At 44.4% G+C, this 16,144-nt stretch overlaps 1 long non-coding RNA gene across 1 annotated transcript; it reads left to right on the top strand.

Moving 5' to 3' along the window:
- Window positions 1-664: 664 nt before the first annotated feature.
- Window positions 665-15,173, top strand: LOC140582459 (uncharacterized). The gene is made up of 5 exons (XR_011985430.1): window positions 665-1,063; window positions 14,477-14,587; window positions 14,723-14,770; window positions 14,847-14,928; window positions 15,047-15,173. It is a non-coding gene; the product is annotated as an uncharacterized lncRNA (long non-coding RNA).
- Window positions 15,174-16,144: the final 971 nt, after the last annotated feature.

Here is a 16,144-nt window from a genome sequence, read left to right as displayed (position 1 = left end):
AGGTACTGATTTATTTACTTGGAATAATGAAGACTACATAGTGGTGGTAGATTATTACAGCAGATACCTTGACTTGGAGAAGCTCAAGAGCACCACAACTGCTGCGGTGATCCTGAAGCTAAAGAAAATATTTGCATCACATGAGATTCCTGAAAAGTTTATCTCAGACAATGGGCCTCAATTCAGCTCAAAAGATTTTGAGAGTTTTGCTCATGCTTGGGATTTTGTGCATGTCACAAGTACCCCCCGTTACCCACAAAGTAATGGGCTGAGTGAGAAGGCAGTACAGATTGCAAATTCATTAATGGACAAAGCAAAAGCAGACAGAAAAGATCCCTACATCAACCTGCTAGAATACAGAAATACCCCAGTGGATGGTTTTAGATCACCGGCCCAGCTGCTGATTAGCAGAAGATTGCGCTCCATTCTTCTCACAACCAACCGACAGCTACAGCCAAAAGTGGTCTGTGTGATAAATAATGCTGATACTTCCCACTATGTTACCAGATCAGGACATGAAGTGAAACCCAGAGTCATTCTTGATCTATAATTGTAAAGGGTGTAGGCGGATCGCTGCCCTAAAAAAAATAAAAATAATAAAAAAAAATACATTTTTGTCATGCCAATTGTTGCAAACAATGATACAGTTGTGGGTTGTTTAATTTGTATACTGATTGTTGCAGTGATATGTTGAAACTATAATAACTGTTGTGTTGCAGTGTGTCTCCACCATAATATATCCAAGTTTTCAAAGAAAGGGGATGTAATATTCAAGCTGTTTGAATATAAATTCATAATGAGTGTTATACTATATGTTGTGCAGTTCCTAATATAGACTCTAGAGGGCAGTGGGTTTTTTGGGAAAGTGAGTTATGTGAACAAGAGGGTGCAGAAAAGAAAAGGACCGGTTAGCAGTAAATCGGAAGAGGACTCTGTGATTTTTTTTAGACCCCAAAAACAATACATAGTACATTGCAGTATTTTATGGGAAACGGGAAGATCCTCATAAATATTGCCCAGAAGGCATTTTTTCCAAAGTTTTGTATGGCTTTACTGATAAATGGTATGTAACTGTAATAATTTCACTGTTTTTGTACAGTATTTTGTTAGTCTAAATAAGCTGCCTGACGCTGGCTACAGTCAGTGTTTAAACATCACAGAAAACCATCAACAAATGGTAAGACGGTGAGAACGTCCCCATATTGTAAATCAGAAAAAGCAGAAATCTTAGTTTCCTGTCTCCAGTGAGATGGCAGTATTTTTCTCAATGTGCAACACTGCCGGATGTGTCACTAATGGCCGTCAATTGATTTGTATCTTATATTTTGCATAATTTAACCGTCATTATTGAATTTTTATTCCTTGTTTGATTATTTTTTTACTTTAGTATTCTCAAATTGCTGACGTGTATGTTTTTCATCTGTTGCATGATTTTATTGCACTTAAGAATTGTTTTAATAAAGAATGTCTTCATTAAGGGTGATTTCTGCTTTGGACCACATATTTGGCTGTCTGTTTTCTGAAAATTGGAATGATTGTATTTTATGGTTTAAACATTTTGTCAGGACTATACCGTACTTAGCTATGAGGAATGCATGTTTGCCAAGCTCAGGGGTTGAAAATATTATAATTATGGGATGTTTTTTGTATATATTTCTCCAGACGTTTTCCACCCTGTTAGGGACATCACGGAGTTTAAATAATGTACAAGTCAAACAATACTGAACTTTTCTGGGATACAATGTGTCCCTTTTGCTATGATAAAAGTTTCATTCTTGTAGCATTAACAGTTTTAATTTTATGAAGAGTACAATGTCAGAATAATGGAATCTGTGCATTTTTTGTCCCCATTTTGTTGTCTTGTATGAGGAATTTTATTAATTAGAGAAATAAAAGTATATGTAGATGCATTATATGTACCTCATTTAACAAAGCAATATACAAATATACCAAACACTTACTGTTGTGATTAGAATATTTATTTTAATCATTGCCTAACAGGGTGGAATAGAATATAACAGGGTGGAACCGAGTAGGCCTCTTAACAAGTAGATTCAGATTCTACAATACTACTACAACTAATAATAATAGTAATAATAATAATACCACTGTAGTAACATAAATAATTAAGAAATACATTCATAATAATAATAATACTTTTTGATTATACCATTATTATTCATTATCATACACAAGAAATACACTCAAATAATAAATCTACAAGTCATTTTAATGAAAATAATGTATATTCTTGTACAATTTCTACTCAGTAGGCTGCATATCCCATACATACCCTAACAGGGTGGAATATTTCTAGCTAATTTAGCTCTAGCTCTTTGAGTGAGCAACATTTAGCTAGCACACACTCTACAGCTGATCAGCATCTAAATAGCTATTTTTAACATGTTTTTAAAAATATTTTTTCCAATAAATATTTCCCATAATATATACAAACAGGGTGGAACTTTAAGGGTGCCTCAAACCGGTGTGTAATATAAAATTGAGAGACATACAGGAGAGAGTGCCAGTTAAAGCTTACCTTAGTCTTCCAGTTGAATTTTCCCCCCAAAAACAAATGATGTCACGTCGTGGAAATGGCTGTATGGATTTGTAATCTTTTTAGGGAGCCAAGAAACTAGAGGCTCACAGGGTGGAAAACGAATGCGGGGACATATATTATATTATATAATTACAGAAAACAAAATAAGTTTCACCAGATTTATTTCTTTCTCTAAAGGTAGTATACCCTAGTCTATCAAAATAATAAAGAATAAGTTTTTGGTTTTTATAATTTTATAGTTTACATTTACTGAGGAAGTTGAATACTGTACATTGCATTTGGGACATGCTAAAATGAGCGCATATTCCAGAGAAATGGTGCTTTAAAGATATGTAAAAAGATAAAAATAGTAATTTATCTTTGTTAGAGCAATAGAAAACACCTAAACACATAATAAAATAGGTTTGTTATAAAGATTTGTCTAATTTTATAAAAGAATAACAGCCAGTTAAACACGAGGACATGAATATGTGGCCCAAAACAGGAATCTCCCTTAAACAATATATGTAAAATGCACAGTTAAATAGTGCAACATGGCAGTGAAATGTGATTTTCTTCCCTGCCAAAACAATAGCTGCATCACAGTCAATGTTAGCAAGGGGGGGGAGTGTGTCCTGAAATAATCCCACCCCCATCTCTGGATTGGAAAGTCAGACTGACTTCAGATTTATTCTGCTGACATACAGTACCTAACTAACCTTGAGATTATTCTGTAGAAATTACATGGGGGGATTGAGTTCTGTATGCTAAAATATGCCCCCATCTCTGGATTGGAAAGTGAGAATGACTTCAAAAAGAGAATGAGAAACAAAGAGAATGACAAAACATGCATGTAAATTTCACTGAGGTTTTTTTTTATTATTTCATGTGCAACATCAGCCAACTGCCACCTTGTTAGATGCTCGAAGTGAAGCTATTAGATGGGAGCGGGAGGGTATGCCTAGTGTTACTCGAGGGTGAAGTTACTCGCTCCCTTCGGTGAGCGGCATTCAGTATGAGGTGCACGGGGCATCGGTTAGTAGCCCTAGTCCATCTTGGGTGACTGAGTTAGGGGAGCTTAAGGAGTTGGTAAAGCGACAACAGGACCAGTCCAGTCAACTTACCCAAAGCTTAAAAGCTTTGCAGAGCCAGCATGGTCGTTCCTCCTTTAGGAGCCAGGTGATATGCCGCAGGGAATGTGAGGGGGAGAGGGTTCTTCCTCATTCAGTACCATTCGAGGATGCTAGGCCTCAGTGCGGTCGGGGCTGATGTGGGCTCAGGGGTTGCACGGAGTAGGGGAAGTCCCAGGTCTAGGTTGATGTCAAATTGTCCCAACATAGAGGTGTTAATAGGGGGGATTCGGGTCCCCTGTTTATTGGATACTGGTTCCATGGTATCTACCATCCAGGAGAGCTTTTTTAGGCAGCGGTTTGAGCCATGGGGCCCAGCTCGCTTCCAGTCCTACCACTGGCTGCAACTGCGGGCAGCGAACGGCTTGCCATTCCATATTTGGGGTATTTGGAACTGGATGTAGAGCTGGGTGGCACAGTGATTCCGTGCTGTGGGGTGTTAGTTGTCAAGGACCCCCTAGGTACCCTACCTCCCCAGGCTCCTGGAGTGCTGGGGATGAATGTGATTAGTAGGTGTTATCAGGAACTATTCAGGCAGCATGGGGCTGATTTGTTCAGTCAACCCTCGGTGTCCGGGTCTGATGGTGGCCTTGTCCAGGCCCTCCAGTAGTGTCATGTCGCATCGACTCAGCGGGGCCAACATCAGCTAACCAAGGTACAGGTGCAAGGGAAGGGCGCTTGTCGTGTTCCTGGGGGCAACATGAAGCTGGTTGCTGTTACGTGTTCTGATCATTTTGCAGGTCAGTCGGTGCTTTATGAGCCTCCAGAGCTGGGTTTGCCAGCTGGATTATTGGCGTCGGCCTCCTTGGTGCGGGTGGTGGGAGGCACGGCATATATTCTGGTAGTCAATGTGGGAAAGTCAGATGTTCTGCTCTTTTCAAGGACTCATATAGGTCACTTGAGTCCAGTACATATGGTTAACCCTCTGGGGTCGAATATGCCGTCGGCGACATCGTGTACTTTTCGCGTCTATCTCAGTTTATATCTCGCTGAAATCTTAATGTAGAATCATGATAAAAACGCTGGCTAAATCCGTAATCTGTCTTCTTTTCAAAACGTCCATTGTCGGAAGTATTAAAGCTTTTTTAATTAGGTTAAATCGGGAAAAAAATTAAACCATGTCATCTTACTTTGTTTTACCTGCTTCAGGGGTGTGTAGTACCGCTGTCACCCGAAGATCGCTATTCACATTCTAAATAGCCGCATTAGCGCGTATTCAAATCGCATTCGCATGGTAATTTCATTAACAGCGCAACGGTGAAACGCGATCCAGATACATCCCCTTCAGCGCCATAAAAGGGGCAAGGGATGTGGCCAAGTGACAATGGCTCATTCATACACATGAAAGTTGCTACATATTCAATGAAAGGAGCCAGAAATAGTGACATAAGTTCAGTTTTTCTTATTTATTTATCCAAATGAATGTTGCAACTACACCATTTAGTCATCTTCATGTAGCCAAGACTTTGGTGATCAGATATCTGGGATCAAAACAAACTGCCAGCATTGCATACTATGTACTTTTAGTATGTTTTTGCAATGTCTATACTTTGATGTCAAATTACAAACTTAACAAAAATCTGACATATTCACAATATACATTAAAATAAAGATGAGTGTAATGGCAAAACAAATATATAAGAAATAATTTATTTGCCAAGAATTAAGTTTATGATATTTGAAGAAATGTGTGATCATGCCCCAGTCAGTGAAAGTGTGTTTCCTACCCCTAGACCCCAGAGGGTTAACTTGCCCCCTGGTGTTACTGAGGAGCCAGTTGAAGCAACGACGGTTGCTACAGACTGCCTCTACATCTGGACCGGATCTGGGGTGCGTTTCTCGAACAACGACGGAAGTTAGCATTAACGATGCATCGCACTATGGTAGTTCAAACTAACCAACATCTGAACAACGACTGTTTCTCGAAACCGTCGTACCACAGTTGTTCGAACCACGTTAGTTAGTTAGGACTTATGTAGTTGGAACTACAGTGGTTCCAGCGCTGATTGGTCAGACTCACGGCAAGTCGTGCGCAACAACTAACAACGCACTTTCACAGCCGGTCGCATTCAAACACTTGCGAACTGTGTAAAATATATAATAATCACACACACACACACACATATATATTTATTTGTGACATCAATTTCTGTCAGTCACATAACGCCAATAAAATTAAAATTAGCAATCGCGGAAAAATAATGCGACGCTCCTTGGAGTGATAAACAGAATAACTTTTATTCCGACGTTGTCGCCTACAGAATATTGTTATACTGGCTGACTGGAATACACAGGTGTGTGTAATAACCAAACATTACAGACGTAATTTCCCGAGAACAAAGGCATGGATTCGTATCTGGCCGCTGTAGTGTCATTCTGCTCTTCCATAATGGCAATGACAGCTGTCAGTGAATAAGGAGTACTCTTTTCTAAGGCGACTGTTGTCCCTCTAAAGTTATGTGTGCAATGAAGAAACTGCACAACACCCAATGGTCTGCATAGGGCTACAAATACACACATGTATACACATACAAGGGATAATGAAAGTTGTCCTTCATCATACTTTGTGGTTGTCTGTGACCTCCAGAGGAATACTTAAGTAAATTAGGAAATTGGGCACAGGTGGGAAATTATGTGCTGCTTCAACATGCTCTACACTACTTAAAGCCAGTGAGAAGAGGTCCTACATCCCAATGTTAGTATGGCACGAAAGCCACAATTTACAGCCGCAGAGCTGTCTGTATTAGTAGATGAGGTGGAAAGGAATAGGGCAATCCTTTTTTCCAGGCTCAAATATGTGACCACAAACGCGGACAAGAAACGAGCTTGGGAGGACATCACAGACAAAATAAATTCTGTGGGCCATGGCTGGAGACGCACAACGGTGGATGTGAGGGGGAAGTGGAGGGACTACGCCAGTGTGACCAAGAGGAAGGCTGCAGGGCTCAGGAGGGAGCAGGAGAGGACTGGTGGTGGGAGCACCAGTCTACCTCCTCTCACTCCTGGGGAGGAGCGAGTCTTGGCCATTCTAGGGCCAGAGGCACTTGAGGGAGTCCCAGGAGGCATAGATGTCTGTGGTCTACGCACCTCTCAGACATCAATGCTTTCTACCCCTCGGTCACCTCCTCCTGGCCCAGCAACATCTGACCCCCTGCAGTGCAGTCCTCAGGCATACTCCATGCCGGACCCCTTCACATCTGCCAGGCCCCTCCACATCAGGCCCCCTCCGGCATGGCCATCACTCCCTTAGGGCTGCAGTTTCCCCTGAGTCCCCTGAATCCACTCAGCCTGGGAGCTCACCCACCCCCATCCATCCCGCTGCCTCGCCATGGCACACCCGCCGGCGCAGAAATATTCGCTGCCGGTGCAGTGAAGAGCTCCTCAGGTCTGAGAGTGAGAAAAAATCCATTCCGAGGGACATCAGGGAGGAACTGGTGGCCCTGAGGGAACAGAAGGAGAGACACCATCAGGAGGTGATGGCCTACCGGAGGGAGAAATTGGCCTTACTGGCCCAACAGGTCAGCAGACCCAGCGTCACACTGCACCTCCCAACCTCTGACAGTAAGTTCATCTAACGATGTATTAGCATTACAGAATGTGCTGGTTACCTACTGACTGCTGCTATTATCCTTTAACAGACACTGAGTGATCATGCCTGCCATGACCGCCATCCCTTCACCTCCTTTTTTTCCCCCTTGTAAATAGGCCTGGATATCAGGCCTCCATGCCTCCCACAGCTAGCCACACAGACTATGTAATCTGCTGGGCCCAGTTTTTCAAAAGTAATCCAGTGGGATTTTGGATCACGGATTGGATCAAATCTTGGAAATGGGTTTTTCAAAAGTAAAAGAGGGATCCTGAATTAAGATCAGACCACGTAATCCAATCTTACATTTGATTTGGATCAAACCTGCCCTTTGGGTTATTCAAAACTTTGAACTCAGATTGGGATCTATTTGATCCAAAAAAAACAGGATTATCCTGATCCCATCAGAAGGGTGGATTCAGTTGTGATTTTTTGACCCAAATAAACCAAATAAAAAAAAAATGTATATACCGGTATATATTTTAAGTGAATGATCACAAACTTAATGGTTACTGATGATATATAAATTCCTTCATATTTGAAGCCTATATGAAGCATGTCACATATAATGATATTGAGATATGGTAAACAACAACAACAAATTGCAAATTATGTAAGAACATTGGTGTCTGTCCTGTAAATGATTTTTGACTTTTTGACAGTATTGTTTTTGTTTTGTTATTTAACATTAGAACAAACTACAAAAATGTAAAAGGTTTTTTTTTTTTTTTTGCAGTGTTTCTGTTTCTTACATTAAAACAAACAATGGCTATTTGTGGCCACTGGTATTTTGCCTACCTGTTGTTTTTTTGCTAAGCCAGTAGGCTACACTGTTGGTTCCATTTAAGGCTATGGTAAACAGGATTTGGTAATCCTGAAATTTGATATTTGGATCACAGTGATCCAACCTAATGTTCCTTTAAAAAACTGTCATAAAAGTAAGATAGATCAGTTAATCCTGGATAGCAAAACATGCGATTTCCAAATCCGGACCAATTTGATCTAGATTAAATTATTTGAAAAACTGGGCCCTGTTCTGTGGCCTGAGCATGCTACCAAGCCTTTCATCAGTGCCAGCTGCGCTGTTGGAGTTTGTAATAATTTTTTTTCCCATCCTGTTGGTTGCTCTGACTGTCATGTAGTGTGGCTTTGATGCAGGAATGCTGACATTCCTTGAATGACTTGGCAGTGAAATAAGTATTTGACTCCACCCCACCACCTTGACACTAGATCACAAATATGGGCAAAACATCTTGGCCTACGTATCATACACTTTCATGTAGTTTCAAGCAGAAGACGCAATAAGCTTGGGAGAGGATGAGCATGCTGCTGCTTTAATACAAAACCATAACACAATGTTGAGGGACTGACAGTTGCTATTCCTTGATCATCCCTCATTGTCATCACCAAAATGATCAGGTATTTAACCAAGGTGCACCATGTCACCAACTACTATGAAATGTAAGTGAAATAGTCTGCTCCTTAACTCCACAAATCACTGCTGCTACTAACGATTCAATCTGCACAGATATGCCCACCAATGAGGACTGCTTTTCAATCTACTCCAATTAAGTGTGTGGTTCCCTGCTCATTATAAATGCTGTGTGAAGATGTGAGGGTTGTAGAGCAATGGCAGCTTTGCAGCGCATCATGGAGTTGAACCACCGTCGCAGGCGGTGTGGTGAGGTGGCGTATAGGCATGCGTTCATACGTACTACTTTTGATCCCCTGGAGGTCCTTTCGGATGATACTATTATCCGAAAGTATCGCCTCACTCGGGCCAAGATAATGGAGTTGTTGGATTTTGTTCAGCCTCATCTTGCCAGGCCCACTAGGCGTAGCTACGCCTTAAGTCCAAGTATCCAGCTTTTGGCTGCACTTCGCTTTTACGCCTCGGGCAGCTTCTACGAGGTGCTGGGAGATGGCCTTGGTCTCAGCAAGGCATCCGTCAGCAGAGCTGTGACTGCTGTCACCCAGGTGCTGTTACAGCTTGCTCAGAGGATGACCTTCCCTGCCACCGCAGAGGAGATCACCAGGGCAAACCAAGCCTTCCACACCATTGCTGGCATTCCCCGTGCCATTGGTGTGATCGACGGCACCCTCATCCCCATCGCCAGGCCGTTCATCAATGAGCCAGCTTATTACTCCCGGAAAGGCTACCCAGCTATCAATGTTCGGGTGGTCTGTAACCATCAGGGTGTCTTCACTGACATCGTGGCAAAGTGGCCAGGGAGCACCCATGATGCTTTTGTCTGGGCCAACTCTGCTCTCTGCCAGGTGGCAGAAGGTGGTGGCTTTGGAGGTTGCTGGCTCCTTGGTGACAGCGGTTACCCTCTGCGCCCCTACCTGCTCACCCCCATCCAGCAAGCCAACACCGAGGCAGAGGAGAGGTATAACAGCGCTCACATCAACACGCGCGCTGTTGTGGAGAGGGCCATAGGGGTGTGGAAGCAGCGTTTCCGGTGTCTGAGCAAGTCTGCTGGTGGCCTGCAACTACACCCCTCGAAATGCTGTGCTGTGGTGGTGGTGACTGCACTGCTGCACAACATGGCTGTCACAGCAAACATACAGCTGCCTGACGATGAGGAGGTGTTGGCAGAGGCAGCTGATGAAGGCCATGTCGAGGGTGATGGACTGCATCCTGCAGGCCTACAAGTACGACAGCAGCTGATACAAAATATGTTTGGCCCCTAATGCCCCCCACCCCACCCTACCCTACCCTTCTCTCCCACTGGCCCTTCTATTTTTCCCTCCCCATTAGTTTTACCCATTTTTGTTTTTTTTTTTTGCCATTAAAATCCCTGTTGTATAATTTACTTCCCCCATGTTTCATTCTATCATGATCTATTATTATTATTTGGGTTTTAGTATTTTCTTTTCTTTTTATTTTTTTCCCGAAATTTTATATATACACTGAACAAAAATATAAACGCAACACTCTTGTTTTTGCTCCCATTTTTCATGAGCTGAACTCAAACATCAGAATATTTTTCTACATACACAAAAGACCCATTTCTCTCAAATATTGTTCACAAATCTGTCTAAATCTGTGTTAGTGAGCACTTCTCCTTTGCTAAGATAATCCATCCCACCTCACAGGTGTGGCATGTCAAGGTGCTGATTAGACAGCATCAATATTGCACAGGTGTGCCTTAGACTGCGATTGATCAGCTAGAGTTGCCGGGGTTGTCAGAGGATGAACAGACCCAGGTGATGTCCTTGTTGTGCCGGTATGGGTCCGTCTTTGCTAGTCATGACAGGGATCTGGGCTGTACAAGCCTCCTGACGCACAGTATTCCACTGGTGGACGAGGTTCCCATAAGACAACGTTACCGTTGTATCCCACCTTCTGATTACGAGGCAGTTAAGACACATATTCATCAGCTGCTGGAAGCACAAATTATTCGGGAAAGTAGCAGTCCGTACGCATCCCTGATTGTGCTGGTGAAGAAGGATGGTAGTTTGCAGTTATGCGTAGACTACCGCCTTCTTAAGGATGCATTTCCCCTTCCTCGTATCGAGGAGTCGTTGGATGCATTGACAGGGGCCAGGTGGTTTTCTACCTTAGATCTGGCTAGTGGATATAATCAGGTGCTGGTGGCAGAGGGTGATAAGGCTAAGACTGCCTTCTGCACACCATTTGGACTGTTCGAATGGAATCGGATGCCTTTTGGCTTATGTAATGCCCCATGGAACGATTGTTTGGGGACCAGCAGTGCCAGTCACTGCTTTTGTACTTAGATGACATTGTGGTGTTTTCGTCCAGTGTGTCCCAGCACTTGCAGCGAGAGGGACTCAAGGCTAAGCTGGAGAAGTTTGTTTTCTTCCAGCAAGAAGTGCGGTACTTGGACCATGTAATCTCAAGCCAGGGGGTGGCTACTGATCCCAGTAAGATCGAAGCCATGGCTAATTGGCGCCGACCCACTGCAGTGTCAGAGCTACGGCCCTTCTTGGGGTTTGCTAGCTATTACAGACGCTTTTTGGAAGGATTTGCTAAGCTAGCTGCTCCGCTTCATTGACTGGTGGCTGAAGTGGCCGGCACCAAACATCGGAGGGTCCCTACTAGTAATTTTGCGGCTGCTTGGACTGGGGAGTGTGAGCAGTGTTTTGAGGCCCTTAAGGCCAAGCTTACCCAGGCATCAGTGTTGGCCTACGCAGACTTTACTCTTCCTTTCATTCTAGAGGTGGATGCCAGTCAGTGTGGACTAGGGGCCATCCTCTCTCCGGAGCAGGATGGTAAAGTGAGATCGATAGCTTATGCTAGTCGTACCCTCCGGCCCCAGGAGCACAACATGTCCAACTGTAGCTCCATGAAGCTGGAGTTTGTGGCACTCAGGTGGGCGATGGTGGAGAAGTTCTGGGAGTATCTTTTGGGGAACAAGTGTATTGTTTATATGGACAACAATCCACTTAGCTACCTATCGAGTGCTAAACTTGGGGCCACCGAGCAGCAGTGGGCGGCACAGTTGGCGGTCTTTGATTTTGAGATCAAGTACCAGTCAGGCCGAATCAACTGAAATATGGATGCACTGTCTCGACAGTATTGTGTGGAGCCTGATGAAGGTGTTCTAGCAGCCTCAGGTATGGCTTTTTCACAGCCCTTGCAGGCTGCTTTGCACTTGAAGTCTGTGGCTACACAAGAGGTGGTTACGGCACAACCTTGCTCTAACCCGGTCGATCTGGCCGCTTTGCAGGGAGTGGACACAGAACTGCGGACAGTGATGGCTTTCTGGATGCGGCAGAAACGCCCCTGCTTAGAGGAGCGCCGGCAGCTCACCAAGCCCACCCTTGCGCTGCTGCGTCAGTGGGAGCGGTTGGTAATTAGGGACAGGGTTTTACTCCGTCGGGTGTTGCGCTGGAAAGGAGCCAGTCTTTCAGCTCGTGGTGCCGACAGTGTTGCGTTGGCAGGTTTTTGTCCAGTTGCATCAGGCACATGGCCATCAGGGTATTGAGCGCACTCTTGAGCTGATACGCCAGCGCTGCTATTGGCCGGGCATGTTCTCGGAGGTGACCCGTTGGTGTCAGGAGTGTGAACGGTGTCAGGTGGCCAAGGACACGCAACCGGTGGCGCAGAGTTTTATGGGCCACTTGGTGGTGTTGCCGCCTAATGAAATCTTAGCGATGGATTTTACATCTTTGGAGCCCTCTAAGGGTGGGTATGAGAGTGTTCTTGTGACGACCAATGTGTTTAGTAAATTTACACAAGCCATTCCCATTCGGGACCAGTGGTTTTACAAGTTCGGGGTTCTGAGTCTGTTGCATTCTGACCATGGCCGGAGTTTTGAGAGTAGAATTATCCAGCAGTTGTGTCAGTTGTATCAGGTGGAGAAGTCGTGGACAACTCCATACCATCCAGGGCGAAATGGTCAGTGCGAGCGGTTTAACCTCACCCTGCACAACTTGTTACGTGCTCTGCCACCTTCTCAGAAGAGGGATTGGGTGTCATGTTTGCCTCAGTTGGTCTTTTGTTATAATACCACTCCTCATCAGGCGACCGTAGAGGCCCCTCATTTCCTGATGTTTGGGCAGGAACCCTGGTTACCCGTGGATTTCCTGCTTGGGCGGGTTCCAGAGCCCAGGCCAGGGAGCGTTCAGGAATGGGTGGTGGAACATCAGACCAGACTCCTGGTGGCTTTTGAAGGGGCCAAGGACCGACTGAAGGCGGCAGCTGACGTAAGACGGCGCATGATTGTCGTGTGCAAGGTTCCCTCTTAGTTAGTGGTCAAGTAGTGTATCTGCGTGATTGTGGGGTTAGGGGCAGGCACAAAATTCAAGATGTGCGGGGTAAAAAGTTATATCAGGTTGTGCGAGCCCCTAGGGAAGGTGGATCAGTATATACGATCGCACCAGTGGGAGATCTGACTAATACAAAGCAGGTACATCGAAGCCTTTTAAAGGCCCAGGTCCAACCAGAACCCGAGGCAGGTGCCTCTGTGGAGACTCCTGTAGAGGAAGCGATTTCTTCCCCCTCGGAGAGGGAAGTCGAGATGGTGGACTGGTGTCTGCGGGTGGTTGAGGCCCCAGGAGCACCGGTGGAGTTGGTAGGGGTAGGTGCTGAAGGGCCCTCTGCTGGGGCTGGTAGGCTATTTGGAGGGGATGGAGTCCCTCCTCCGGCTTTGGTTAGTATTTCTATGGGGGTGGGGGAACCGTACGAAGGACAGCATTCTAACATTCATCATTTGCCACAGGCAATGAGGGCCCCAGTGAATGATCGGGGTGGCCCACAGGATGCTAGTTTACAGTCCGTGGTGGGTTTGTTTCGACTTTGGAGTTGATCGGTCCTCGGCATTGTTCATCATCGGGGCGACGATGCAAAAGGCGGGGATGAAATGTAGCCAAGTGGGGAATATTGATCCTCTCGCCCTATTGGTTCCAGTTCATGTTAGTGCTGGAGGGTAGCCCAGTGTGGAACCTTGGTGTCCAGAGATTCCTGGAGTGGCGCCGTTCCGCTGCCGATCTCTGCGTACAGCCTATATGCTGCCTCAAGATTTTGTATTGGTTTTCTTTGGTTTGATTCGCTGTATCGCACGGATTGATTGTTTGTATTTCTTTGGGTTGTTTTAATTATGTTTATTTTGATTGCTGTGATTATTTTGTATTTTGGTTAAGCTTTGGGCGGTCAAGCGAGTGTTGCGGGGCGACGGAAGGCGGGTACCATACTAACCTGGTGTCCTGTCTCTTTGCCTGTGTTTCAGGGCTAGTAGCCTTGAGCGGCACCCTCCTGGCTGGTGGTGGACCTCACCCGTGTGCACGTGCAGTATAAGTCACTGGTATTAGCTCACCCAGCACGTGTGTGTGGTTGTCTGTGTGCTCACGTGAAATATCCACGGAGGTCCCGTCTGTGGAGAGTTCCTGGTCCAGAGATCAGTTGTGCTTTTATCTGGCATGGGCTGCTGCAGGGGTTTGGCGCTGAAGGGGTTTTTAGATCTATTGTGCGTAGCGTGGAATTACAAATCTCCCCTTTTACTGATGTACGTCTCTGGCCCTCTTCGGTGGATCGAACCTGTGTGCTGTATCTGCGAGTTGGGTTGTCATCATATTGTCCCCGGGGTGGTGTAGTCAGCTATTCACAAAAAGGGTATTGTAGATCACTCCGCCACAATAGCAAATAATTTATATTACTACTGTACTGTATTGTCAGTGTACATTTTCTACTTAGGAATCTATTGAGATGCTCCTTTTGTGAATGGCTGTAGTACTCAATAGCTTCTGTAATTTCAGGACATGCTTCCAGAGCAAGCTGTTGAACAGGCAGGCTTTCTGGAATGGCATGCCCTTCGCAGTCAGCAGGATGAAGAATTTCAACATTCACTTTCAATAAACAGAGAAAGGGTAAGAAAATGCAAACATATTCATATGGACAGGTCCTTCTACATAAGCAATATCATTTCTCTTTTGAATTCTCTTTCAAGCTCGTTCTTCTGTTCAATTGAATATCACTTAAAATTAAGTTTCATATGACATCAGGAGAAAAGACGAAGGCAGGTCCAGGAGCGGGAGCTGAGAAGAGTACAGGTAAGTCATTTATAGTGTAGAAAATATATATCCTACACTGACATTTATATTACAAAAGATATATTTTGTTTTGTAGGTCATAAATACCAGAAAAGAAATGATCAATTGCATACCAGAGGCTGAAAATGGGATGACCATTCAATTCAAGTATCCTGACGGTGGGTTAAAAATCTCGTCAACCATTCCAAGTAAATTTCTCTAACCCCACTTATTCTTCTACTAGCTAGATAAAAAAAAAAAGAAAGAAATAAATTGATGTACATTTCACTTTGCCAGGATCTAGGCTGTGATGAAATGGCCAGTGAGATGTTTTCACTTCAGATGGCCATGTCACCGACCTCACTCCTAAGCACCAAGGAAGGTTCCATAGCAGACAATGGCATTACTGCTCCATGGACCTTGTACATTTTGTGGATGTCAGGGGCCAAGTGGAGGTCAGAGCCTTTAGTGTTTGTTAGCACTGTTTTATGAGGGCATCAATGATGAATTAATATTGCAGAAATGTGTATTTTGACCCAAGAAACAAATGTTCCTCGAAATGCTTTTTAAACCACTGGGAAATTAACTTACATAGGTCCTAAAAGTGCTTGAAATTTGGCTGGGCTACGTGCATGCTAATTTTATTTATGAATTCATTTTAGGATATAACATCAAACTCCTCCACAGCTCAGAATCAAGCAACAGCTGCCCCACCTACTACAGTCTCCACCTTTCCCCCTGCTCCGTCTCCACCAAACAGTCTCCACCTTTTCCCCTGCTCCGTCTCCACCAAACAGTCTCCACCTTTCCCCCTGCTCCGTCTCCACCAAACAGTCTCCACCTTTTCCCCTGCTCCGTCTCCACCAAACAGTCTCCACCTTTCCCCCTGCTCCCTCTCCTGCCATCACAATCCCCACTGTTTACCATTGTTTTTATGGGACAAATATTGTTCTATTGTACAAATACTAAATTACTACATTAGTACAGTTAGTAAATTATGGTCTACATTAAAATGTGTAGTAAACTAACATTGCAGACCTGGATTTTACATTTCTGCATGCCAGTAAAGAAACACTGCTCTCTAATCTCCCTCTCTTAATACAGGCCTTTTGACATTGCTGCAAAACTTAAGACTCTGAAGTCAAGGGTCCATCATCTCACTCCACCAGCTAATCAGATAAATGCTCTTTGTAATGAAGAATTTGACTGTGCTTTGAGAGCATTCAGATGGCCAGCCTTTGATTCAGAGTCAAAATTAGAAATAATTTTTATTGATGAGGACGGTCAGGGAGAAGGGGCCATAGATGAAGGTGGACTTATCAGGGAGTTTTGCAGACTTCTAATGAGAAAGCTCCAAGGACACCAGATATTTGAAGGGCCCCTAGTAGCACGTAA

Source organism: Paramormyrops kingsleyae, chromosome 24 (assembly GCF_048594095.1).
Source record: "Paramormyrops kingsleyae isolate MSU_618 chromosome 24, PKINGS_0.4, whole genome shotgun sequence".
Classification (NCBI taxonomy): domain Eukaryota; kingdom Metazoa; phylum Chordata; class Actinopteri; order Osteoglossiformes; family Mormyridae; genus Paramormyrops; species Paramormyrops kingsleyae.
Note: the sequence above shows the minus strand (reverse complement) of the source record. Positions and strands in the feature narration are given on the sequence as shown.